At 43.3% G+C, this 27,066-nt stretch overlaps 1 long non-coding RNA gene across 2 annotated transcripts; it reads right to left on the reverse strand.

The window, feature by feature from the left end:
- Positions 1 to 13,157: 13,157 nt before the first annotated feature.
- On the reverse strand, positions 13,158 to 15,688 carry LOC112647624 (uncharacterized). 2 transcript variants are annotated; one of them, XR_003128386.2, is made up of 4 exons: positions 15,621 to 15,688; positions 15,237 to 15,362; positions 13,647 to 13,704; positions 13,158 to 13,569 (listed from the first exon to the last, which is right to left on the reverse strand). It is a non-coding gene; the product is annotated as an uncharacterized LOC112647624 (long non-coding RNA). The 2 variants fall into 2 exon arrangements; XR_007410793.1 differs by having other exon boundaries at positions 13,158 to 13,704.
- Between the last annotated feature and the right edge of the window lie 11,378 nt (positions 15,689 to 27,066).

Consider the following 27,066-nt stretch of genomic DNA (forward strand, 5'->3'; position numbering starts at 1 on the left):
TGCACCTCCCAATTTCTCCCTCTTGTTCAGCTCTCCCAGCCCTCACTATTCTGAGAGAGAAAACCTAGCGTTTTCTTCCCCCAACATTGTTTTAATTTTTAATTTTTTTATGCAACACATAATTCGAGTTTTTTAAAGTAATCTCTTCTCCCAACATGGGGCTTGAACTCACAACCCTGAGATCGAGAGCCAACTGAGCTAGCCACGTTCCTCATCACTCAACATTTTTTAAAAGATGTTATTTATTTTTTTGAGAGAGAGTGCATGAGCAGGTGAAAGGGCAGAGGGGAGAGCAGAGAGGAAGGGAGAGGGAAAGAATCTCAAGCAGACTCTGCCCACTGAATGCAGAGCCTGATGCAGGGCTCAACCTCGGGACTCTGAGATCATGAGCTGAGCCAAAACCAAGAGTCTGATGCTCAACCAAACCTACTGAGCCACCCAAGAAGCACCCCAAGGTGGAAATATTTTTAAGAGAAAAGCATAGCGTTAAGTCTGTAAAAATCTTTTTTACCAAGTATAGGACATTCTGGGGAAATGTCTGATAACTTTAAAAAGTCAAAGCAAATAAGAATCAGCAGTGTTCAGAAGAAGTGGATGTGTTCAAGACTTTTCCTTTTTTTTTTTTCCTTAAAGATTTTGTTTGTTTATTCATGAGAGACACAGAGAGAGAGAGAGGCAGAGACACAGGCAGGCTCCATGCAAGGAGCCCAATGTGGGACTCGATCCTGAGACTCCAGGATCTCACCCTGGGCTGAAGGCAGGCACTCAACCACTGAGCCACCCAGGCATCCCTGTGTTCAAGACTTGACATTGAGTGGGTAAAGAGTTGACAACTAATGACTGCTGCTGCCAAATTATACAAGAGAATAGGGAATACAGTTAATTTTATTGTTGATTTGGAAATTTAATTTAGCCTCATTTCCAAGTTTTGTGAATACCACTTCCACTGGAACAGTCCAGCCCCCAAATGGAACACCTTCACACTTCTTATGGTGGTGGCCGTTCATTTCCTGCCCTCAGGGACCTGGCGATGAGTCTGTCCACAGTGGCCCGGGATGTCATTGCTCCGGCTGGCCTCTTGGCCAGATGCAACAATACAAACTTAAATACAAATGGTGTCTGTGGTATTGGGAGATAATTAGAAATACTTGGGCTTCATTCCGAGCTCCTGGCCAGAGCTCCTAAAACCCTTGTAATTTCCTAAGTGTTAAGAGCCATATAGGAGCATCTTTTGTTATAATATTTGCTTTTTATGAGCTACAAAGGTAAAAAGAGGGTCTTTTGTTATTCATAATAACACCAGAGTTTATGTTAATGAGGTGGCTTTTGGAAAGCCACTAAGGAAGGGGGTGCTGGTTGCCAGAAGAACTAATTCAGCTTCACCTCCAGAGCTCTAGGGAGGAGAGAGGCCCTGGAAGTTGACTTAATCACCAATGGCCAATGATTAAGTCAATCCTGTGAAGCCTCCATAAAAACCCTAAACAATAGGGGCTCAGAGATCCCCAATACTGAGGTGCTGGGAGAGTGGTGTGCCTGGGGAGGGCATGGAAGCTCTGTGCCCCATCGACATACCTTGTCCCATGCATCTATCTCTTCCATTTGGTTGTTCCTGAGTGGCATAATAAACCAGTAAACATAAGTAAATGTTTCCCTGAGTTTCTATGAGCCGTTCTAGCAAATTATCAAATCCTATTATTGTAATGAATGTGGAAATTACTTGTATTCATATTTTGTTCAACATCAGAAAATCTACTCTGGAGGAAAATCTTTTCAGTACAAAATATGCAGAAATATTTTTTTTAATTTTTATTTATTTATGATAGTCACAAATTAGATAGAGAAAGGCAGAGACATAGGCGGAGGGAGAAGCAGGCTTCATACACCGGGAGCCCGACGTGGGATTTGATCCCAGGTCTCCAGGATCGCGCCCTGGGCCAAAGGCATGCGCTAAACCGCTGCACCACCCAGGGATCCCTGCAGAAATCTTTCAAGCAAAATACATACCTTATTCCAAATCACAGGAATCAAACAGGCAAGGATTCTTTAAAAAAAAAAAAAAAAAAAAAGATTTTATTTATTTATTTGAGAGAGCACAAGCAGAGGAGAGCAGAGGCAGAAGCAGACTCCCTGCTGAGCAGGGAGCCCAATACTGGGCTCGATCCCAGGACCCTGGGATCATGACTTGAGCTAAATGCAGATGCTTAACTGACTGAGCCACCCAGGTGCCCTGCAAGGATCCTTTTAAATATAAGGAATAAAGGAATGCTTTCAGCCAAAGCTCATCTCTCATAAATTATCAGGAAATTCATACTGGGATATATGACCCTAAAACAAGTATAAGAATTGTGGGAATGGGGGTACATGGTGGCTCAGTCAGTTAAGTGTCCAACTCTTGATTTTAGCTCAGGTCGTGATCTCAGGGTTGGGCTCCAGCTCAGTAGGGAGTCTGCTTGAGATTCTCTTTCTCCTCCCTCTGCCCCTCCCCCTGCTCTCTCTCTCAAATAAATAAATAAAACTTAAAAAAAAAAAAAAGAATTGTGGGAATGCCTCAACCCTAGATCATCCCTTACACTAACAGAGAATTTATATGGAGAGAGGCTATCTGTGTACTAAATGCAGGGGGTGGTGTAAAACATCATCTCTTACTTTCCATCAGAGAATCCAATCTAGGAGAAAACTCTGGATATCATCATGAATCTAAGAAGTCTCTCCATGTTTACAAAATCTTATTTGAACATTAGGAAATTTATAATGGGGAAAACCTTATGAATGCATTATATGTGAGACAGCCTTCACTTAGGGCATTGAATTTATTCTATGTTTGAGTGCTCATACCAGAGAAAAACCTTCTAGCTGTAATAACTGTGAAAAGCCTTAATCATAGCTCTTCCCTTATTGCTGGCAGAGGAGTCCTATTATGGAAGGAAAACCTTATAGATATCCCGAATGTGGAATAGTTGTCAAAGTAGACATCTTATTAAAGATCAGATCAGAGACAGTGTGGCCACATAGAAACAGTATGGAGATTCCTCAAAAAATTAAAAATAGGAATACCATACGACCCAGGAATTGCACTACTGGAGATTTACTGAAAGAAAGGGAAAATGCTAATCTAAAAAGATATATGCACCCGTATGTTTATTATAGCATTATTAATAATAGCGAAGATACGGAACCAACCCAAGTGTCCATCAATAGAGGAATGGATAGAGGCACCTGGTGGCTCAGTTGGTTAAGCATCTGATTCTTGATTTCAGCTCAGATCATGGTCTCGGAGATTGAGCCCTGAATCGGGCTCTATGCTCAGCAGAGTCTGCTTGAGATTCTCTCTCTCCCTCTCTCTCTGCACCCCCACACTCACATACATATTCTCTCTCTCTCTCAAATAAATAACAATTAAAATCTTCTTAAAAAATATAGGAATGGATGAAGATGTGATCTATATATATATGTGTGTGTGTGTATACATTCCATATATAATGGAATACCACACAGCCATGAAAAAGAAAAAAACTTGCCATTTGCAACAACATAAGTGAACTAGAAGGTATTATGCTGAATGAAATAAGTGTGACAGAGAAAGATGAATACCATATGATTTCACTTATATGTAGAATCAACAAAACAAATCAACAAACAAAAAAAGCAGAAAGAAACCCATAAATGCAGAGAACAAAGTGGTGGTTGCCAGAGGGGGATGGGCCAAAGGGTGAAAGGGAGTGGGAGGTTCAGGCTCCCAGCTACCGACTGAATAAGCCGCGGGCACGAAAGGCACAGCATGGGGCGTGTAGTCAACGGTATTATCATAGTATCGTACCATGACCTACACCTGTGAGCACCGCACAGGATACGAGTTGTCGATTCACTGTGTTGTACACCTGAAACTAATGCAACATTCTGTGATCAAAGAATCACACTAGAAAAAGATCTTACCAACGTCAAAACTATGAGGAAATCTTTTGCCCAAACTACACATAACCTTACTAAACAATCAGAAATTCATAGTAAAGAAAAATCTCACAATTTCTTTTCCCCTCTCACTCCCAGCTGCTGCCTCTATAACACCTCCAGCAAAATGACAGCGACGCCCACAACTAGGACTGCCACCAGCTGTGAGGTTCACCCACACACTCCACTCTCTGTTTATAGCTGCCTCTCTCTTCCTTCTCAGCTGCCTGACTCTTATCATAGATTTTTCTCTCCAGAAATATTTGGAGAGCAGCACCCAGAGGATGTGCATTCTATCTACTTCTCTGATTTTTGCTGATATTTGACAGTCTACCAGACACTTACATTCTTTGACCAAACTGCTTTGACCCCTTTGTGGGATCGCTCCTACTGAACTGCATTTGGCATCATGCCCTCGGGAAGCATCCAGGCAGGCAAGAAGTAGCAGTCGTAGGAAATGACTGTTGTTTTTATTGAAACGATGTTCTTCTGTGTTATTTATCAGTGTCTTTTTGAGGGCTCCCCAAAGAGACATTTCCGGTAAGCTCGAGCCAGAGAGAGCTGTCCTCCTGAGCAACTGGTATGTTTCTAACTTACAGACGCCAGGCATCTTATAAGCTGCCAACTCAACAAATATTCAAATAAATACAATCTTTTGAGGAAAAGAACCAGAATGTGTGATTTTCACATTACTGCCAATTATTTCATCAAATAAATGGGCTACAATTAATCTTGGAATAAAATTTTCTATCGTCGATCATGAAACCTTCCAGAGACTCTAAATGCCATGGAGAAAATTGTTTGGTTTATGCATTTCCATTCACAAGAGATATTTATGCTTCCAAGTAGATGAGTGTTTATTTTTAAGAATTTCCCCCCCTACTTTTCCTTTTCTAACCTACTCACATGATTTCAAGGGTTTTTTTGCTTTTGATTGATATGAATTGATATGAAATGAAGGGAATTAGAGGTAAATGAGAACTTAGAAATTCCGCTTGTGGTGAGGCAGAGAAATTTCTCAGATAAAGAAAGAAAATAAATCTCAGGGACCATGAGGCTCCAGAGATTTTACTCTAAGTATTGAAATGTCATTAGCTGATCAACTTTATATCAATAACGATTAATTAGGGGCACGTGGGTGGCTCAGTGGTTGAACCTCTGCCTTCGACTCAGGTCACGATCCCAGAGTCCTGGGATCCAGCTCTGCATTGGGCTCCCTTCAGGGAGCCTGCTTCTCCCTCTGCCTGTGTGTGTCTCTGCCTCTCTGTGTGTCTCTTATGAATAAATAAATAAAATATTTTTTTAAAAATAAAATCTTTAGAGATGCCTGGGTGGCTCACTCGGTTAAGCAGTTAAGCATTCAACTCTTGATTTCTGCTCAGGTCATGATCTCAGGATTGTGGGCCTGAGTCCTGAGTAGGGCTGCACATATCAGTGGGGCATCTGCTTGAGATTCTTTCCCTCTGACCCTTCCCCAGCTCACACTCCCTCTCTCTCTCAAATAAATACATCTTTAAAAAATTAAATAAAATCTTAAATAAAATAAAATAGTTTCAAATGTGAGAAATCCTTAAAGATTTTCCTCCTCTATAGCATGCTCCCAGGTAAAGTTGAATACATCAGAGAGAGAGGGACTATTTTATAACATACCATCATGAAAATACACACTTCCTATAAAATCAGAAATGTGGGATCCCTGGGTGGCTCAGTGGTTTGGCGCCTGCCTTTGGCTCAGGGCGTGATCCTGGAGTCCCGGGATCGGGTCTCATATTGGGCTCCCTGCATGGAGCCTGCTTCTCCCTCTGCTTCTCCCTCTGCCTCTCTCTCTTCTTCTCTCTCTGTGTCTCTCTCACGAATAAATAAATAAAATCTTAAAAAAAAATAAAAATAAAATAAAATAAAATCAGAAATGTATTTGCTAAAACTAAAATTATAATATTGTTTAATGACCTTAAACTTAAAAATAATATTTAGTGCAAAAAAGTATACACACACACATTAACCTATAACCACATTACTAATATTATATCATCTTGATCTAATTACTAAAATTTTTTATTCTGGGCACCTGGCTGACGCAGTGGTTGAGTGTTTGCCTCTGGCTCAGGTCATGATCCAGGGTCCTGGGATCAAGTCCCATACCGTGCTCCCTGCAGGGAGCCTGCTTCTCCCCCTGCCTGTGTCTCTGCCTCTCTCTCTCTCTGTCTCTTATAAGCAAATAAATAAAATACTTAAAAATAAAAATAAAAATTTTTATTCCATTGAAGAAATAAATAGCCTTTAATTTCCTGGTAAGTTTTGAACTTGTGTTTGACCCAAAATATAGTAGTCTAAATTTTTATCTATTTCCTCTTTGTTCTCCAACATTAAGTTAGTCATTTTTTAAAAAAGTAATCTCTGGGTCCAACATGGGGCTTGAACTCATGACCCTGAGCTCAAGAGTTGCATACTTTACCAACCGAGCCAGCCAGGCGCCCTGATTTTTTTTTTTTTTTTTTAATGTGGGCATAGAATCTGGGAAATTTGTAAAGAATTCCTGGATCACCATTCAGAACTTTTTTTGGTGTCCGTTAAAGTTGTATAATCACTTTTTTATCCTAATGTCTAAATCTCCTAGATTATATCATATACATTGCTCACGAAATCCTCTTTTTGGGTACGTTCATCAAAATGTTAAATAAAGGACACCTGGGTGGCTCAGCGGTTGAGCATCTGCCTTCAGCTCAGGTCGTGTTCCTGGAGTCTGAGGATCAAGTCCCGCATCCGGCTTCCCTCGAGGAGCCTGCTTCTCCCTCTGCCTCTGTCTCTGCCTCTCTTTCCATTTCTCTCATGAATAAATAAATAAAATCTTTTTTAAAATGTTAAATAAGAGATTAATTTGCAATTAATTGATCACTGCCAGTTACAGATTTCCTAGCTCTTTCTCCACTCCTGCTGTTTCACTTGACCAGCCTTGAAAAAAAAGAAAAGAAAAAAAAAAAAAAAAAAAGAAGAAGAAGAAACTAGTGGAAAATTCTGGAATTGCTTAACATTTCAATGTTTTCAATACAGTCTGTTCTTTTATAATGTTTGTTTTGAAAGCACAGTTTTGTTCTATGACAATTGCTATATGGGAAACAATTTGAACATAAAACAAACAGTTTTTTTGTGTGTGATTTCATTCATAAAAAAACACTAGGTGAATGCAAAAGAACACACCCAGGATAACCAGGCCATCCTGGGTATAGCACAACAGCACGCACATGCATCTGAAACATCACCTGCCCATCCATTCTTGATACGACAATTGTCCATCCAAATTCAGATAACCCTCTTTCCACCACTTTACAAAAAAATCAAAAACTGCATGCGCCTTTTGGATGCCCACTTCCACAAGCAAACTTTTGCAAGGTAAAACCATTTATTGTAGTGTTTACATGTTTCCTAACCATTTAACACATGGAAAACTGTGCTACCATGGTTGTTATTGGATTCCTATCCACCTTTGTATATGTCACCAACTAAGTTTCAGAGCACAGTCTCCCAACCCATCTTACTGCGCACAATGTTCTACAGCACAGTGAGTTTTAGGAACACATGTCAATGTTACTGCAAAACTGTGTTGTTACAGATGGTGCTAATAGGGATGCCTGCCTGGATGGCTCAGTCAGTTAAGCATCTGCCTTTAGTTCAGGTCATGATCCCAGGGTCCTGAGATCGAGCCCCACATTGAGCCCCGCATGGGGCTCCCTGCTCAGAGGGGAGCCTGCTTCTCCCTCTCCTCCCCGCTCATGCTCTCTATCGCTATATCTCTCTCTCTCTCAAATAAAGTCTTAAAAAATATATTAAAGAGACGGTGCTGGGCAGCCCCGGTGGCACAGCGGTTTGGCGCCGCCTGCAGCCTAGGGCGTGATACTGGAGACCCTGGATCGAGTCCCGTGTCAGGCTCTCTGCATGGAGCCTGCTTCTCCCTCTGCCTGTGTCTCTGCCTCTCATTCTCTCTCTGTGCCTCTATAAATAAATAAACAAAATCTTTAGAAAAAAAAAAAAGAGATGGTGCTAATAAAGCTCATGGGCTTTTAAAGAACCTAGTCATTTGGATTCAACTTTTTCTAGGTTGAAATGCAGGCAAAAACTTGAATAGAATTAAACATCTATAATGTAATAAAGCATTACTCTATTGTAGAGATTTATTTTCGCAATAGGATTTGCACACGCACATCATGGGGGAACAAACTACCTGAAGGTGTAGCTCATGGCTGTCCCACAGCTCCCTGCAGCTTCCACTTCCTCCCAGAAACAGATTTCATGGTGTGGAGTCATGCATTCCGTGTTGAGTTGGAGGAAGAGAAACCAAAGAAGATCAGGATAAGAGGGCATTTTCCAGTTGGATGCAATGGTTCATACACAGCCAGCAAATGCATAGCTTCTACATTAGTCCAATGTTATTTTTTTATTTTTTATTTTTAAAAGATTTATTTACTCATGAGAGACACAGAAAGAGAGAGGCAGAGACACAGGTAGAGGGAGAAGTAGGCTCCTCACAGGGAGCCCAATCCCAGATCCTGGGATCAGGCCCTGAGCTGAAGGCAGATGCTCAACCACTGAGCCACCCAAGCATCCCTAGACCAATGTTTAGAGAAGTGGTCTTAAGACTTTTTGAGCAGAAATTTCTACTAACAAAAATAATTCCTGAGCACTCACCTTCTATATGTAGTGTGTATATATAGTATATAGTATTTGTAGTATATATAGATTCTATTACAGGATACAGTCATGCACTCATACCTGTTTCCACCCTTTGACCCTCAAGGGGAATCTAGAATATGCACAATGCTCCTTCTTCCACGTCTGCTGATACAAGAGGGAGAGCCCAAGAGCAGGAAGGAACTGGAAATTACCTTATTTTTTCACCCATATATTTGGAGGGTTTTCTCTCACTGAAATGAATTTGAAAAATTTGTAGGCTACTCCAGATATAATGTTGAATCAATAAGTTCAGAGAAAGACTAATAAAGCTTCATAATGTGTAAATATAAAAAATACTAGTAGTGAGTTAAGCTGTGTGCTCAGACCCACACAGAAGATAAATCTGATCAGGGCACCTGGGTGGCTCAGTCAATTAAGTGTTCAACTATTGGTTTCAGCTTAAGTCATGCTCTCAGGATAGTGAGATCGAGCCTCGAGTCACACTCCGCACTAGGCATGGAATCTGCTTGAGATTCTCTCTCTGCCTCTCCTTCTGCCCCTCCCCCTGCTCATACACTCTGTCTCTAAAATAAATAAATAAATCTTAAAAAAAAAAAAGGATGAATCTGAGCAAAGGTGTCACAGATGTCCCAAGTGCATTCATCATTGCATATCTGCACCTCTTGAGGTCTCCTGCAGGCCTTGGCTTGTCCAGGAAACTGGCATGAATCCAAGGGAAATTGTTCTGTCGAAAGGCTGGTGATCCTAAGCCCAGAGAAGGTCCTAAGCCCTGAGAAGCTCCCACTAAGAAGTGGGCAGGACTGCTGACCGTGACATGCGATGGCCCAAGCCAGGGATAAACAGGGATAAATAACTGTAGTCATCTACAGGGATTGTGAAAATCCAGATAATGTGAGCTTGTCTATTTTTCTCAAAAGGTACTAGCAATTAATCTTCTTGTCCACTTTTTTTCTCTTTTTCAATTCACCACTCTTCTTTCTTTGTCTGCCAAATGTCAAGTTTACCCTGTATATAATTTCTAAAATTTTAATAACTATTTCTTTTCCAAGATTTGAAGATTTCAGTTCGTTCCTTTTTACCGTCACCTGTTCCTGCTCTCTTTCTGATTGCTTTTTTTTAAAGACTTGCTTTTTTTAAGATTTTATTTTTAAGTAACCTCTACACCCAATGTGGGGCTTGAACTCATAACCCTGAGATCAAGAGTCACATGCTCTACCAACTGAGCCAGCCAGGAGCCCCTCTGTTTGCTTTTTAAATAATTCCTTGCTCTTTTTTATTTTTTTTTATTTTATTTTTTTTAATTTTTATTTATTTATGATAGCCACACAGTGAGAGAGAGAGAGGCAGAGACATAGGCAGAGGGAGAAGCAGGCTCCATGCACCGGGAGCCGGACGTGGGACTCGATCCCGGGTCTCCAGGATCACGCCCTGGGCCAAAGGCAGGCGCTAAACCGCTGCGCCACCCAGGGATCCCTCCTTGCTCTTTTTTAAAACAGAAGTTACTCCTTTTTGTATCTCTGAGCATGCCACATATATTTATTTTGTAGTCTTTGTCAGTCTGTTCCACAGTATGAATGTAGAGTGGTTCCATATTCCGATGTTTAATTTCCTTGGACGTTTTTGTTTTTCTTTCTCTCTTACTCTGTCCTCAAGCCTCCACCCAGCTAGTGGTTTTGCAGTTGCTTCCACCTGCCCCCTGGCGAGGCCATTGTCTTACAATGACATTTTATGATCTCCTGCCCCATTGTGGTCTTAGAGTTAAGCAAAATAAGGTAATGCGCCATCTGGTGACTTGGTTGTGAAGCTCCTCTCTGACTTCCTACCTCCCCAGTCCTGCAGCTTATGAAATGCCATCTCCCCAGGTGGCGGTCACCCATAGTTGTTTATTTTTTCCCAACTTCCTTTCATGACCTGTTCTGCCCTCCACTTCCAGCAGTGAGCCTTGTGTGGAACATTTATAGTTCTCTTCATCCCATAGGATTCAAGCTCCCAGTCATTTCCACTGACTTCCAACCAGAGCACAACAAACCCGGGGCTCTGATGTGCTCTCTGCTTTACGTTTCCACTCTTGGAATATTTCATCTCTTTCCTGCTTGATCTTTTCCATCTTCAAGTATTCATCTTATTTTTTAGTTTATTCAGGTATTTGGGGTTTTCTGCTTCAATATTTTATGTGTCACTGCTGAATGTTTGGAGCAGAGAAGGTACATCAAAGTATGAGTTCTGGGGCACCTGGGTGGCTCAGTGGTTGACTGTCTGCTTCGGCTCAGGGCGTGATCCCGGGGTCCTGGGATTGAGTCCCACATTGGACTCCCTGTGGGGAACCCACTTCTCCCTCTGCCTGTATCTCTGCCTCTCACTTTGTGTCTCTCATGAATAAATTTTAAAAATCTTAAAAAAAAAAAAAAAGCATAAGTTCTCTGTCTTATCCCTTGCCTTTCTTCTCTGCCCTGGGTTTTCATGTTCAGTGGCTACTGTGCAGAGGCAGTTTTGACTCTAGGGACACAGTGGTATATCTAGGTGTGAGGTGATAACCCACCATTTACCAGATAGTTCAATGAACTGCCAAATCTTTGACGAGATGAATAGGTAAGGCTTCTCATAGGTAGATTATTTCTGAGTGACTTATTAGATTAGGAACCCACTCTCTCTTTCATGGAAAAAAACACCAAGAAATCTTTGTAATAAAATTGAGCGATCTCAACCAGATTTAAATGATCTCCCACATTCATTACTTCAGAGGAATGCACAGCAACCCAGTTGTTTTTGAGTGATTTTGTAATCACCGAACTTGATTATGAGTTTATTAGGTCATGTTGTCCTAGGATACAGAACACTGAGAAGCATGTTACAGCCTCACTGCAGAATATCCAAGACTCTGAAGGACTAGGGTAAAGCTAGTCACTAATAGCTAACCTTGGTAATCTTGGCACCTAAGCAGGATGCTTTTTTTTTTTCTTTTAAGATTTATTTATTTATTCATGAGAGACAAAGAGAGAGAACGCAGAGACACAGGCAGAGGGAGAAGCAGGCTCCCTGCAGGGAGCCCGACATGGGACTCGATCCTGGATCCTGGGATCACAACCTGAGCTGAAGACAGACGCTCAACCACTGAGCCACCCAGGCGTCCCCTAAGTAGGATGCCTCTTATTCAGGAAGTCCCTTTTCCCTAACCCAAGGCAGAACCTTCACCCACCAGTGAGGGAGACCACCAACCCTCTGAAGAAAGGCAAATATGTCACAGAACTCAAAAGCATGGATCTGGGGATCTAAGTGTGTGAGTCACAATCCAACTCTGCAACTGGTTGGCTTTATGAAACTGGGCAATTGCTTTCAGTTTTCTTATCTCTTGAGAAAGGAATTGTAACTGTTGTGCCTCCTAGAATTACCATGGGTATTCAGTGAAATCCTGTGTGGAAACTGCTGGCCTGCAACAATATGTCTGTTCCTTTAATACATTAATAAACACAGATTGATCCTATGTCTAGGTATATACCTAATAAAACCAAAAGCAGACACTTGAACAGGTATTTGTACATTTATGTTTACAGCAGCATTATCCACAATAGTCAAAAAGTGGAAGCAACCCAAGCATCCCCCGATATATGACCAGATAAACAAAATGTAGTATATACACACAATGCAGTAGTAGCCTTCAAAAGGAAGGAAATTCTGACACATGCTACAACACAGATGAGCCTTGGGGACATTATGCTCAGTGAAATAAGCCACTCACAAGAGATAAGATTCCACTTATTTTTTTTTAAGATTTTATTTATTTATTTGACCGAGAAAAGAGAGAGAGCATAGCAGAAGAAGCAGCAGGCAAGGGGAGAGGGAGAAGCAGGCTCCCCGCTGAGCAGTGAAACTGATGTGGGACTCGATCCCAGGACCCTGGGGTCATGACCTGAGCCGAATGCAGATGCTTAACCAGCGGAGCCACCCAGGAGCCCCTATGATTCCACTTATATGAGGTACCTAGAATATGGATCTGTCAGATTCAGAGACAAACAGTAGAAAAGTGGTTGCCAGAAGCTGAAAGCAGAGAATAATGAGGAGTTAGTGTGTAAGAGGTGCAGAGTTTTGGTTTTACAAGATGAGAAGAGTTCTGCAGGGGATGGTGGTAATGGTTGCACAACAGTGTGGATGTACTTGACACTCTTGAACCGTACACTTGGAAATGATTAAGATGAGGGACGCCTGGGTGGCTCAGCGGTTGAGTGTCTGCCTTTGGCTCAGGGCGTGATCCCGGGTCCGGGGATAGAGTCCCGCATCGGGCTCCCTGCAGGGAGCCTGTTTCTCCCTCTGCCTGTCTCTCATGAATGAATGAATGAATGAATGAATGAATGAATAAATAAATAAATAAATAAATAAGAAAATGATTAAGATGACAAGTAAAAAATAATAAAAAATAAAAATTTAAAAAAGATGAAAATGAATAAGTAAATAAAGTGATTAAGATGTTGTGAATTTTATGTTATGTGTATTTTGCCACAATTAAAAAAAAAAGAAAAGGCGCATGACAGAAATTGCTGTTCGATAAACTTCTATTGAACAAACATTCTCCAGATCTACTGTTAGGCACTATTGCTTCCCAGAAGAGCTAGTTAGACATTGGCCCTGCCCTCAGAGCAGGGGCGAGTCAGACATCTAAAGGATGTGTGAAATAAAGTGCAAACAGAGTTCTGGGTGATAAAGGCTTATTTATCAATGACCTGAGGGGCACAGGGGGCGAATGGCCAGTTCCTCTCAGGTGGCCACAGTGAAAGCCAGGAAGGCTTTCCAGAAAGTATAAAATGTGACCTGAATCCTGACACCCTGAAAAAGTAGCCATCAAGCTTTGGGGTTCAAGAGGGAGAGATCTGAGCAATGCTGGGGGCCTGCCGTGTCCTGGTGCACTTGGCTCTGCTGGTTCTGGGTGGCAGAGGAGACCTGGCAACAGCAGGAAATAAGGCTCAAAATGGAGCCGCAGAGGGTTTCTGGGCCTGGTGAGGCATTTGGACACTCACTGTAGACACTGGGAAGTAGACGATGAGAGATGTTGAGCAGGGGACAGACTCGGTTACACTGGAATGAGAACAATCAGGAGGCAACATAAGATCAGTGATCTTTTATTTGTTCATTGTTGTTTCCAGACTACATAGCAACTGGTAAATAGCCAAAAGTCTGGTGTTGTCAGGCCTGCTTAGAAAGAATGATACACGTGAGTCTGTGAATCTTCAAATGCTTACTCAGACCCAAATTGCTCATAATCGGAAGGAATACTTAGCTATTTGCACACAAATCTCAGTCTGACACAAACCTGTTACTTTGCACCACTCTGGCACCAGAGAACATTTCTCTACTCCTTTTCCTCACGGTGTTTCAAACTGGGCTATATTGATTATGACCTTGTATCTCCTTGTATCTCTAGTTCTTTAAGTAGCTTTAAAATTAAAAAGACATAACCATCTTCAAATAGTGTTCAAGAACCTTGCCCCACTGCCAATGAATTGGGAAATGAATACTTCATGCTGCCAGCTACACGCAGACCTAGAGTTCATTGTCTGGGACTACAGCCCAAACTCTGAGGCTCATCCCAAAGATCTCTATGGAATGTGAAGGAATAGCTGTCAGCTTAGCCAGAAGAGCTGTTTCCCAAGAAGTCAGAACATCATTGTTGGGTTTCTAGAAGATAAAGCAAACTACTGGCATCCTAATGCTTTGCTGGATGGTAGTACTACTTCCTGTACTACAAGGAAGTTTCACCAGTTTTCCAGGACAGCCCATTTCTGAAAACAAATATACTTCTTAGGCAACCCCCTTTTGTTTGCCATGTCCATAAAGAACAAGAACTTGCCAGATGCTTATACATACTGTCTCATGTTAGGCAAGATCTAAAACAAGCAAACAAAAACAACCCTTATTTCTCACAGAGATTTCAGAGACTCTGCATCAAATAACCCAGAAAATGTGTTCTTGCAAACAAGCTGCTATGGTTTTGAGATTTGTATTGAGTGAAGTGAAAAGAATTAACAGAGCGTGTCTCTAAGCACTTCTCTAACTGTGATGAGCACCTGCAGGCTCTCCGCTGTGATTCTCATCCAGGACCTGTAGAGTCTGAGGGCTGGGGTTTGTATCACTCAGTGCCCTCTGCAACTTGAAGTCAGCACCTCACCTAAGCAATTTTGTAAGCAAAAACTAGCAGCAACTTCGTGAGCTTTCCATGTGACAAAGTGTGGGCAGGTTATTTCACTGTGTTTCATCCCTCACTGACAGAAGGTTCTGACCCTGCTTTCATTGTCTAGAACAATGATTTTCACCTGGGGGTGATTTTGTACCCCCAGAGATATTTGGTAATGTCTGGAGACATTTTTGATATCATGATGGGGCTGGGGGAAGTGAGGGTAGGGGTGCTACTGGCATCAGGTGGGGAGAGGCCAGGGATGCTGCTAAACATCATAGAATGTTACAAGGCAGCCTCCCTCCCATCCCCAAAGAATTATATAGTCTAAAATGTCAGTAGTGTCAAGATTAAGAAATTTTAGTCTAGAATTAGAATCCAAACATTGGAGTGCCTAGTATTTAGTCCTCTCAGAGAATCAAACCTTTCAGGGTACCTTGGTGGCTCAGTTGGTTAAGCCTCTCCCTTTGGCTCAAATTATGATCCCAGGGTCCCGAGACCGAGCCCTGCATCAGCCTGCTTCTCCCTCTCCCTCGGTTGTTCTTGCTTATGTTCCCTTTCTCTGTCAAATATATAAATAAAATTGGAAAGAAGGAAGGAAGGAAGAAGGAAGGAAGGAAGGAAGGAAGGAAGGAAGGAAGGAAGGAAGGAAGGAAGGAAGGAGAAAGAAAAGAAGAAAAAGAAAGAAAGAAAGAAAGAAAGAAAGAAAGAAGAAAGAAAGAAAGAAAGAAAAAAGAAAGAAAGAAAGAAAAAGAAAGAAAGAAAGAAAGAAAGAAAGAAAGAAAGAAAGAAAGAAAATCAGTCAAACTTTTCTGCCCACCAAAATCATTCCTCTTTGTAGTCAAGGGGGTGATAGCAAAGTGCAAGGTTAGACTGCACTTCCCAGCCTCCTTTGCGGTCTATTATGACCATGTGACTAGTTCTCACCAATAGAATGTGACTTGAAGAGACTGCCCGCTGAGGCTTCCAAGAATTGTCTTTCCCCTTCTGCTGGTGAAAGGTAGATGACAACTAGACTGTGTTGGAACCACTTATTGGATCCTGGGTCCCTGAGTCACCATATGGGAAAAAGCCACTAAGAACATTCAACTAAGAACATTCACTGCAATCTGGTATGTGAATGAGAAATAAACTTTTCTTGTATTTGAGCCGATACATATCTTTGGGTCTTTGGGTCATGGTCACTTAGCTCATCCCAGCTAATAAACAGCCATTTCCCAAAAATTCATTTTGGCCCTACATGCCTTGGGGAGCTGAGACCTCTGCATGGGGCAAACATGGTGGGGATCTTTGCCTCTAAGGTTAGCTTGGGCTTCCACTTCCTCTAACTAGTAGGGCTGTATGTGTCAAAGCCCACTGTTGAGGGACCCCTGCTTTGCTTGGTGTAGCATTGACTCTAGGAGTAAATTGTGTTATGATCCCAGCTCTGTGTGACTTTGGTACATCAGCTGGAACCTCAATGGGAAGCAGCTTTAGCAAAAAGATAAAAAAGAAAAGGAAAAGAAAAAAAGAGCCTCAAGTAACCAAATCAGGAGTAGCATGGTAGACCTGGCTACCAGGACAGCAGGACTCTTTTTCTACCTCTTACCTCCACTGTTGGCTTCATTCTCTTTTTCCGCAGTTAAGCTTCACACAAAAGGAAAGAGGTACCACCATCCTTGAATTCATATCCTTACAGCTGCCAGGCCAGAGAAGAAGGGCCCTCCCTGCCTCCAGTTTGAAAAACTCCCAGGAGGGATTTGGGTGGAGCATTCCTGCCATGGCTGGAGCAGAATGTTATCAGAAGTGAGTAATGGGTGTTGCTCTGAAGGATACCGTAGCCAGATGAACATTCTATTAAGTTGAAGTCTTCCCAGTGGCCCATCTTGCCTCGGATCCCTGCTGCTCTGAGCCAGGGAATCAGGGTGCAGCCTCAGGGTGTGAGCATTTCAGAGAATTCTGTTCCCTCAACCCGTTCCCCCACAAATCCTACCATTGGCAGCAAGGGTTGTCCAAAATGTGACAGGAGAAAATTCTCTGTGTAAGATGTGATAAATCATAAAACATGATGGCTCCTGAAATCTGTATGCTAAAGTTGGAAATTTTTCAGCAAGATAAACCAACTACCATGTATCTCAATTAATTCCTCTCCAATTTCTACTGGCTCATCCTACTTTATTTTGTTCATGGCATTTATCACACTTGTTTCTTGCCCATCTCTCCTACTAGAATGTGAGCTCCCTGAGGGTTGGGATCTTGTGTGTTGGTCTCTGCCTTATTCCGCATGTTCAGCACAGGAGCCTGGCGTGACACCTGCTTGTGATGTGCGTGCAAGAGAGTGCCTTTTGCCAATGTCTGCTGCATCTTCCTGAGGGTACTCCACTTTTTCTCCATGTGTGGTGACTTAGGTGTCTGTGGACACTTCCTTGAATCTACTCTTGCTTGCATCAACCCTTGCAAAAGCTCCTTGAAGTCTCTGGGATGAATGGCAGCTTTCTCCAAATTCCAGTGTGATTTCCCACCGCAAGTTCATCATTTCAGTGATAATCTCCCCCAGACAAGGGGATTCCTTGTCCCCTTGTCCAAGGGGACAAACAGAGGAGTCAAGCAGAGAAAGGCATAAACTGATAAGACAGTGGCTACTCTTCAGAGATGGTATTCATAGACTCACCTTCCAAGGTTTTTCCATGCATCCCATAAATATTTATTTGTGGGCAGGGGCTCAGGTCACTCTCTCAAACCCAAATTTCCAAGTCCTCATGTTGACCTGTCGGCAGCATTTGCCACCAGTGACTATTCTTTTCTATCTGGAACTTTCTCCATCTTTGGCTTTCACAGCACAATTGTCCTAAATTCTGCTTCTTCCTATTCTTGTTGCAGGGTGGACTGGGGAGACCCCAGGGCCCTGGCACCTTGACCCAACTGGTCCCAAAGGTGCCGCAGAGAGTTCTTGGTCTCGTCATGAGAAAGAATTCAAGGACAGATGTGCAACACAGCAGACAAGTGACATAAGTGGGAAAGCTTATTAAAGCGAAACACTCAGGATGCCTGGATGGCTCAGTGATTGAGTGTCTGCCTTTGGCTCAGGGTGATCCTGGGGACCTGGGATCGAGTCCCACATCAGGGCTATCTGCAGGGAGCCTGCTTCTCCCTCTGCCTGTGTCTCTGCCTCTCTGTGTGTCTCTCATGAATAAATAAATAAAATCCTTTTTAAAAAAATAAAATAAAGCAAAACACTCTTGAGATGTGAAAACAAGGTGGCGGAGCAGGAAGACGGAAGAAGAGAAGGAGAAGTGAGCAGGGCTGCACACCTCGGGTTGGGTTTCTATCTTTCATTGACAGTTGTCAACTAGGGGGCAGAATATTTATTACTTAGGGGATTACCTAGAGATGCAGTGTTTCATGCTTTTTCTGCCTTATTTGGTCAGGGGTTTCCTGTCAGGGCAGCCGCCATCTTGAGCCTGTCTGGTTTGATCTGGTTTCTTGTGGAGTGAGAGCTGGCCATGATTTCCTCGTTATTGACCTCCAGATATCCTGTTAGAACCTCACTAACTGCCTGCTCTAACAGTTTTGCCATTCTCCTGTTTGACCTCCAGATTCTCTTCAACACTTTCCCTTCCTCCTCCAGCAGGTGAAATGACACAATGTCCCACTAACGTGTCCTTGGCCATCTTCTCATCCCAGGTCACCTCATCCACTCACCTGTGTGTTCAATAACTGCTAAATGTGGTCCTTCCTGACTGCTCATGTCCAGTTAGATCAGGGTCCTGTGCTTCCACAACATGAGTCCCAAACTCAAAAGGTGAAGGACGGGAGTAATTTTCTCCCCACACCCTTACTTACTCCTCCAGCTTCTTCTCTTTCCCATCATGTTTCCCTGCCAACCATCCAACCTGTAACCAAGTCCTGCCAATTCTGCATCCTTGGCACTTCTCTGACCCTGTCTCTCCATCCTCACCACCCTCGCTTCAGTTCCAGCCTGCATCTCCATCTCAATACTTCCAGTTCTGCACCCCTATTAGCTACATCCACACCCCCTGTAGAATAGTCTTCCCATGGCACAACACTGTCATTTCACTCTCTGACTTAAACTTTCCAACACTTCAATACCTTGACTGCAGGATTAAGTGCCAGATCCTTATCACCCAAAGCCTTTCATGGCCAGGCCCCTGCTCACCTCTCAAACCACCCTTCCATCTCTTGCACCCATATTCCAACTCTATGGGACTACAGCAGGTGCCCCAAATGCCAAGCTACAGCATTCTACTTCCTCATTGCAGAATGCCTCCCCTTAGCCAACCTGGAAAATTCCACCCATATTTAAAATTTTATTTTTTATTGAGTAGTCTCTACCCTCACGGTGGGGCTTGCATTCATGACCCTAAGATGAAGAGTTGCATGCTCCACCAACGAGCCAGCCAGGCACCATCACCCATCTTTAAAAACCAGTTCACAGAACACCTCTTCAGGCCCCCTTCTTCCTTTGTGATTCACTGTACCCTGTGTTTATCTCCATTAGAGGACCCTTTAACACTTTATTTCATGTATTTGATCACAAATCTTTCTGTTCTGCCAGACTATAAACTTCAGTGAGACATGGTAGGCTTTCAGTATATGTCCCATGAATATTATTTTTTAAAACATTTTATTTATTCATGAGAGACACAGAGAAAGAGGCAGAGACACAGACAGAGGGAGGGAGAAGCAGGCTCCTTATGGGGAGCCCGATGCGGGACTTGATCCCAGACTCCAGGATCACGACCTGAGCCAGAGACAGACGCTCAAACACTGAGCCACCCAGTGCCCCTTGTCCCATGAATATTATACACACATGAACTCCACAAAAGGGGGACCTTGTTTGGTACATCGCTGTATCCTCAGAACCTAAAATAATGCCTGCTACAAAATAGCTATTCAACAGATATTTGTTGAATCTCTGAGTGAATACAAATAAAAATGTACACACCAAAAGTATATCATAGACACAAATTCTAGAGATGGACTTCCCAGGAGGCTATGAACCCATGGAATTTTTCTGCAAAGCAAGCCCAAGGAGACATCATTTCTCCTTCCCCTCAATGGCCAGATACCAGCCCAGCAACGTCAACTGCCTCCTGGGCCTCCCGGATGACTCACTGGAGAGCTTTCTTGGGGAGGAGTGGGAGGAGATGATGGTTGACAAAAATAACCACAAACACTTGAAGCATCATCAAGCCTCTGTCTCAGGGGTGAACAACAGGGGCGGATCTCAAGGTTTCTTCTAGGCAGAGCAAGGCAGAATGCATCCTTCCAGCGCAAGTGATTATCAAACCCTCACGTGGTCAGTCACACAAACCGAGAGTAAATGAAATTAAATAGCCCCTGCTCCTAAGCAGTCAGCCACTTGTGTTGTATGCACATGTTCTTTGTAAATTGTGAAGGAAACACACGTGAGCAGCGATTATTAAACAATATTAAGTTGGTAATTCCTTCTGTGTCTTTTAAAATTTTTACAAAGGGCTTTTCCTTTGTAAAATTCCATTGTCTCATTTGAGGATCACATCAACAGGGTGAGAAGGACAATTTTACAGATGAAGAAAAAGACTCAGAGAGAAGCTGTGATTTACCCAGAGCATAATTTGCAAAGTGGTCCCAAGACCAGTAGCATCAGCATCACCTGGGAACTTGTTAGGTGTGAAATTCCGGCCTTACCCAGACCTCCTAAATCCGAAACTCTGACATGGGGTCCAGTAGTGCGTTGTAACAAGCCCTCCAGGTGATTCAAATGTACGCCCACTGATCAAGAGTGGGCAAGATTCAAATGATCAGTACCTACTGATCAAGAGTCTGCACATAGCAAGTTATAGGCTCTGGGTGAGAACCCAAAGATATCCTTAGGAAATATTCCTCACTGAGCTACTTGAATGTTAATAGCTAATAGTTTCCTGCTTTTACTTGCTTCATGAAGCCCTGCAAAGACCAGCTCCAGCTACATCTCAACCTCTTTCCACTCCACTCTGCCTCTCAGCCTCCTTTTTTTTTTTTTTAAGATTTTACTTATTCATTCATGAGAGACAGAGAGAGAGGCAGAGACACAGGCAGAGGGTGAAGCAGACTCCATGCAGGGAGCCCGATCTCACCAGCCTCCTTAGGCATTCCAAATTCTTTTTTGCCCCAGGACCTTCAGACATACTGTTTTCTTTTCCCAGAATGCCATCCCTCCTGGCTTGATTCACCTCACGTCAAGTACTACCACAGTGCTTAGCACAAGGTAAACACTCGGTAAACACCTATTAATAAATAAATCACAAACTAGAGCCAACTCAGAAGAAAAGGCCATTTTCTCCATTGCTACTTCCACTAAAAATGGCTATTCTAGGCTCTTCTTTGGCAGGGGCTAGGGGTGGGGGCGGATAAAGAGGGCAGTTAACAGTTTTTTTAATAACTGGGGTACCTAATGAAAGCTCCCACACAGGACTTGGTTTCTAAGGATAAGCACATCAATAGATCAAGCTGTAGTCAACAGACAACGAGGAGGGAAAGAAAACTGACTTTAGTTGGGAAAAGTAGAGTGATGGGACCCAGACAAGGGTGTGGCCTCCCTGAGACTCTCTTAATTGTGGTAAAAAACACATAACATGAAATCCTCTCTCAACATTTTTTTTACCTTCAACAAATTTTTAAGTGTACAGGATGGTACTCTCAAGTCTATACACTCTATGGAACAGCAAATCTCTAGAACTTTGTCATCTTGCACAACTGAAACTCTAATACTCATTAAATAAATAACTCCTTTTCACTCTGCCCTTCCCCCAGCCCCTGACAACCACCATTCTACTTCCTGTTTCTAGAAGTCTGGCTATGTTACATACCTCATATAAGTGGAATCATATAGTATTTGTCTTTTTGTGACTGGCTTTTTCCACTTAGCATAATGTCCTCAAGGTTTCTTCACGTTGTAGCATACAACAGGATTTCTCTCTTTTTAAGGCTGAATATATTCCATTGCATGTAAATACTACCTGTTCTTTATCCAGTCATGCATTGATGGATTAGATTGCTTCTACCTCTTGGCAATTGTGAATAATGATGCCAGGAACATGGGTGTGCAAATATTTCTTTGACAACTTGTTTTCAGTTCTTTAAATAAATATCCAGAAATGGGATTGCTGGGTCACTTCGTGCCTCTAGTTTTAACTTTTTGAGGAGCCACCATACTGTTTTCCATAGCGAATGCACCATTTCACATTCCCACTGGCAGCGCACAAGGCTTTCAGAGTCTCCATATTCTTGATATCTCTTGTTATTTTCTCCTTTTGTTTTTGATACTAACCATCCTTGTGGGCATGAAGCGGTATCTCACTGTGGTGTTTCTCTAATGACTAGGGATTTTGAACACCTTTTCATCAGCCATTTGTATATCCTCTTTGGAGAAATGTCTGTTCAAGTACCTTGGCCCAATTTTTTTTTAAGATTTTATTTATTTATTCATGAGAGACAGAGAGAGGCAGAGACACAGGCAGAGGGAGAAGCAGGCCCCATGCAGGGAGCCCGATATGGGACTCGATCCCAGGACCCCGGGATCACGCCCTGAGCCAAAGGCAGACGCTCAACCGCTGAGCCACCCAGGCATTCCTTTGGCCCATTTTTTAATCAGGATTTTTTTGTTAAGATTTTTATTTATTTATTCATGAGAGACACAGAAGGAGGGAGGGAGAGACACAGGCAGAGGGAGAAGCAGGCTCCATGCAGGGAGCCCGATATGGGACTCAATCCCAGGTCTCCAGGATCAGGCCCTGGGCTGAAGGCAGCGCTAAACTGCTGTGCCACCTGGGCTGCCCGGCTTTTTGTTTTTGTAGCCATATGTTTAAACCTTCTATCTGGCTTTTGATTCTGCCATTTATGAAGTAGTGCATGTCAGGTAGTATGTAAAGCCAGTAACACACAATCTCATTTTATCCTCGCAACAACCTTGAAGGGCAGGTACAATAAGAATTCATATTTCACAGATGGAGTACCAAAGCCCAGAGAAGTTAAACCACCTACTGAAGGTCACACAGCTGGTAAGTGATTGAGCAGGAAGTTACAACCAGGCCTGTGTGAGTCAAGTCCTGGCTCATAACCCTGAAGCTCTCACCATCTGTACCACTACAGCAGGTTAAGAAGGAAGTTGGGACAGGGTCCTGTGACAAGTCACATGGGTCTCTCCCTATGGCCCAGGATACAGGGAAGAATCTCAGGTTGGGGGCTGGGAGCCTGGGATCTACTAGTCTCCAACTGGCTAGGGAGCATCCAGCAAAGTCATGCCATCGCACTTGGCCTCTGACAGTACTGAGAGTACTGAGAGTACTGAGACAGATTATGGATGGGGAAGAGCTTTGTAAAGTCATAACATGCATCAGAACGAAGTGAAGTGCTGTTTGGATTTTCAAGACTGATGCATAGATCATGCCTGCATCTCCCAGCATTTCAAAACTTGGGATTGTCTCCTGGCTGGTTGCTCACAGAGAGTCTGGGGCGGTGAAGGTCTTGCTTTCTGATGTGTCTCCTCAGATACCCACAGCACCCGCAGAGAGGGCAGGGAGTTGAAGACCAGTGTTGGTCCCTCGTGGGGACTGTCCTCTATTGCCTGGCAGTGTTAATGTGGCTCTTCTCATGCCAACGCATGAAACAGGGAAGAGCACAGTGTGCGAGCACAGGCAGAGAACAGTGATCTCCCCAAGATGTCCACATCCTAGGGAACAGGACATGGGAATATGTTACCTTACAGGACAATGGGACACTGCAGATGGGATTAAGTTAAGGATCTTGAGATGGGAAGATTATCTTGGAATACCCGGGTGAGCCTGATGTAATCACAAGAGTCCTTTTTTTTTTTTTTTTTTTTAAGATTTATTTATTTATTTATTCATGAGAAACACAGAGAGAGAGGCAGAGACACAGGCAGAGGGAGAAGCAGGCTCCATGCAGGAAGCCTGACATGGGACTCAATCCCAGGTCTCCAGGATCACGCCCTGGGCTGAAGGCGGCGCTAAACCACTGAGCCAACTGGGCTGCCCACAAGAGTCCTTTAAGAGGGAAGTAGGGGGGCGCCTGGGTGGCTCAGTGGTTGAACCTTTGTCTCTGGCTCAGGTAGTGATCCCAGGGTCCTGGGATCAAGTCCCACACTGGATTCCCTGTGGGAAGCCTACATTTCCCTCTGCCTGTGTCTCTGTCTCTCTCTCATGAATAAATAAATTAAATCGCAAAAAAAAAAAAAAAAAAAAGAATAAGAGGAAGTAGGAAGGTCAGCGAGAGGAGATGTGACAACAGAAACAGAGATCAAAATGATGTAATTGCTGGAAGGGGAGCATGAGCCAGGGAATGTGGGCACCCTCTAGAAGCTGGGAGAGGACACAGATGCTCCTCATAAGCCTCCAGAAGGAATGAAGCTCTGGCAACACCTTGATTTTACCCAGTAAGACCCATGTTGGACTTCTGACCTCCAGAACCGGAATTTAATAAAATTATGTTCATTTAAGCCACCAAGTTTGTGGTGATTTGTTATAGCAGCAATAGGAAGTGAATACAATAGTCCAATAAAAAATGGACAAAACACATGAACAGGCATTTCACAGAAAAGGAAGTGCATGTGCCGGCAAACGAAGAGATAGTCAACATCATGGATTGTCTTAGTCAGCTCGGGCTGCCATAACAAAACGTCATGGACTGGGTGGGTTAGAATAGAACACCCCATTCCAAAAGGGGGGAAAAGGAAAAAGGGATGGGGTGACAGGTACTGAGCAGGTCCAAAACCTAGGTATTTTGTGATGGCAGCCTAAGATGATTAGGACACCAGTTATTGAACAGATACAAATTAAATCTCCAGCGAGATTCCATTTTAATTGGCAAAGTAATGGGGTGAAAAAATGGAATACATCTATAAATAATCAGCATGGGGGAGAAGAAGATACAGATCCTGGGAGAGATCCCTCATATGGTGCTGGGAGTGGGGCAGCACTTTGGTGGGAAACAATCCAGCATTAATTCTAAAGCTAAACACTTCCACTCACAGCTATACCAGGTGTGTGACAAGAACACACAAGACCAATAATAATAATAATAATAATAATAATAATAATTTAAAAAAAAAGAACACACAAGACCATTCATAGAAGCATTCTCCACAATAGCAAAAGGCTGGACAGAACTGGAATGGCCATTGGTGGGAGAATGTAGAAATAAACCAAGGAATGCTCTTATATGGACTACTGTACACCAATAAAATGAAAGAAATACAGCGACACGGAGCAACAGGGATGATACTTACCAATGCAATATTCGGTGAAATTACATAGGGCAGCATACCATTTGATGAAGTTAAAAACAACGGAAATGAGGGGATCCCTGGGTGGCTCAGCGGTTTGGGGACTGCCTTCAGCCTGGGGCTTGATTCTGGAATCCCGGGATCAAGTCCCACATCAGGCTCCCTGCATGGAGCTTGCTTCTCCCTCTGCCTGTGTCTCTGCCTCTCTCTCTCTCTCTTGTGAATAAATGAATAAAATCTTTAAAAAAATAAATACAAACAATGGAAATGAGAAATAATGGCCCTTTAGGAACACATATGAATGCAGTACAACTCCCTACAGGATGTGGAAATAGAAGAAATGGGGCAGCCTGGGTGGCTCAGCGGTTTAGCACCGCCTTCAGCCCAGGGCATGATCCTGGAGACCCGGGATCGAGTCCCACATCAGGCTCCCTGCGTGGAGCCTGCTTCTCCCTCTGCTTGTGTCTCTGCTTCTCTCTCTCTCTCTCTTTCTGTGTCTCTCATGAATAAATAAATAAAATCTTTAAAAAAATAAATAATACAAAGAGGAAAGCAGGGAATGATGAACATGGGAATCAGGAGTTGGGACAAAGGGCTGGAAGAGAACCCTATGATGAAATCGTTGGCTTGGCTTTGTTCTGTTTTGGGTTCGCAGGTACTGATTACATAACCTCACTAAATAGCTAGATTAAAGCAAGCCATGCATGGAGCAGTGGAGAAATAATTAAAGAAGCAGAGGGGAAAAAGCATGAAGTCAGCTTTGTACACAATTCTCAGTGGCACTAGGTGGATGCCTCCCTCTGATGTCCCATTTGCTTGGAGATACTTGGAACTCACGGAGACCTAGGCCCTTGCCCTGCACGGGCTCTCCTCCTCATGAGAGGCCATTTCTTTCATCTGCGTTCCTGACCATCTGAGAGTATCCGTTCTCAGAAAAGCCCTGGGCAACGTGTCCCAGGCTTCGAGGTTCCTGAGAAGAGATAGTCTAATGTTTGGGATCTCAAAGAGGTAGTCTGCTTGTACCAACAGACTTTAGACTAAAATGTAGGGGCTCACATTCATCTCTGGTACATGTCATCATCAGGGAACCTGATGCATTTACATGGTGACCAAAAGAAGGCACAGGTTTTGGGAGAGGTAGGCTAGCTGGACACCCCAGAAAAGACGAGTTCGAAAGAAAATGAACTGAGAGGGGTAGTTCAGTGGTTTAGTGTCTACCTTTCGCTCAGGTTGTGATCTCAGGGTCCTGGGATCGAGTCCCACTTCGGGCTCCCTGCAGGGAGCCTGCTTCTCCCTCTGCCTTTGTCTCTGCCTCTTTCTCTGTGTCTCTCATGAAAAAAATAAATAAAATCTTAAAAAAAGAAAGAAAGAAAGAAAATGAATTAAGAGATAGGGGCCCCTTTGGTGCATGTGTTCCCACACACATACGTGTGTGTGTGTGCGTGCCCGCGTGTGCTTTCAGTGTTCCCACAGGGCCAGTTCTTTCAGTGATGCCTTAAATTCTTCAGAGTCAAGAAATGGTTCTGTCCCCTTTGCAGCCTTAATGAGACCTCAGGAGAGAATTTACTTCCTTCCTGCCCCTGTCCCAGCTCTTCTCAAAGTATTGTCCCCAGCCACACCTGACTGGCAGCATTAGTATCCCTGGGAACTCATTTAAAATGTCACTGTTCCTGATTTACTGAATCAGAGACTCTGAGGGGGGTGCTCGGGGGAATCTGTGTTTTAACAACCCCTCCAGGGCACTCTGAGGGCTCCTCAAGGTTGAGAATCACTGGTTGATCTATCCCATCCTGGCCTCCTGGTGTCATCTCGTTCCCTGATGATATTCCACAGGTCATGGCTTCCAGGACCTACTACTGTCACCTAACTTGCCCCAAGAAACCCCAACACTGGTTAAACTAATCTCTCTCTTCTTGGCTCTGGTGTTGAGCTGCCAGGAGCTGCGGGAGAAAACCTCATGCAAACAAGATTCCCTCTAGCTCCCACCTGCCGCCTCAGCAGA

The sequence above is a fragment of the Canis lupus genome, chromosome 5 (genome assembly GCF_003254725.2).
Source record: "Canis lupus dingo isolate Sandy chromosome 5, ASM325472v2, whole genome shotgun sequence".
Lineage (NCBI taxonomy): Eukaryota > Metazoa > Chordata > Mammalia > Carnivora > Canidae > Canis > Canis lupus.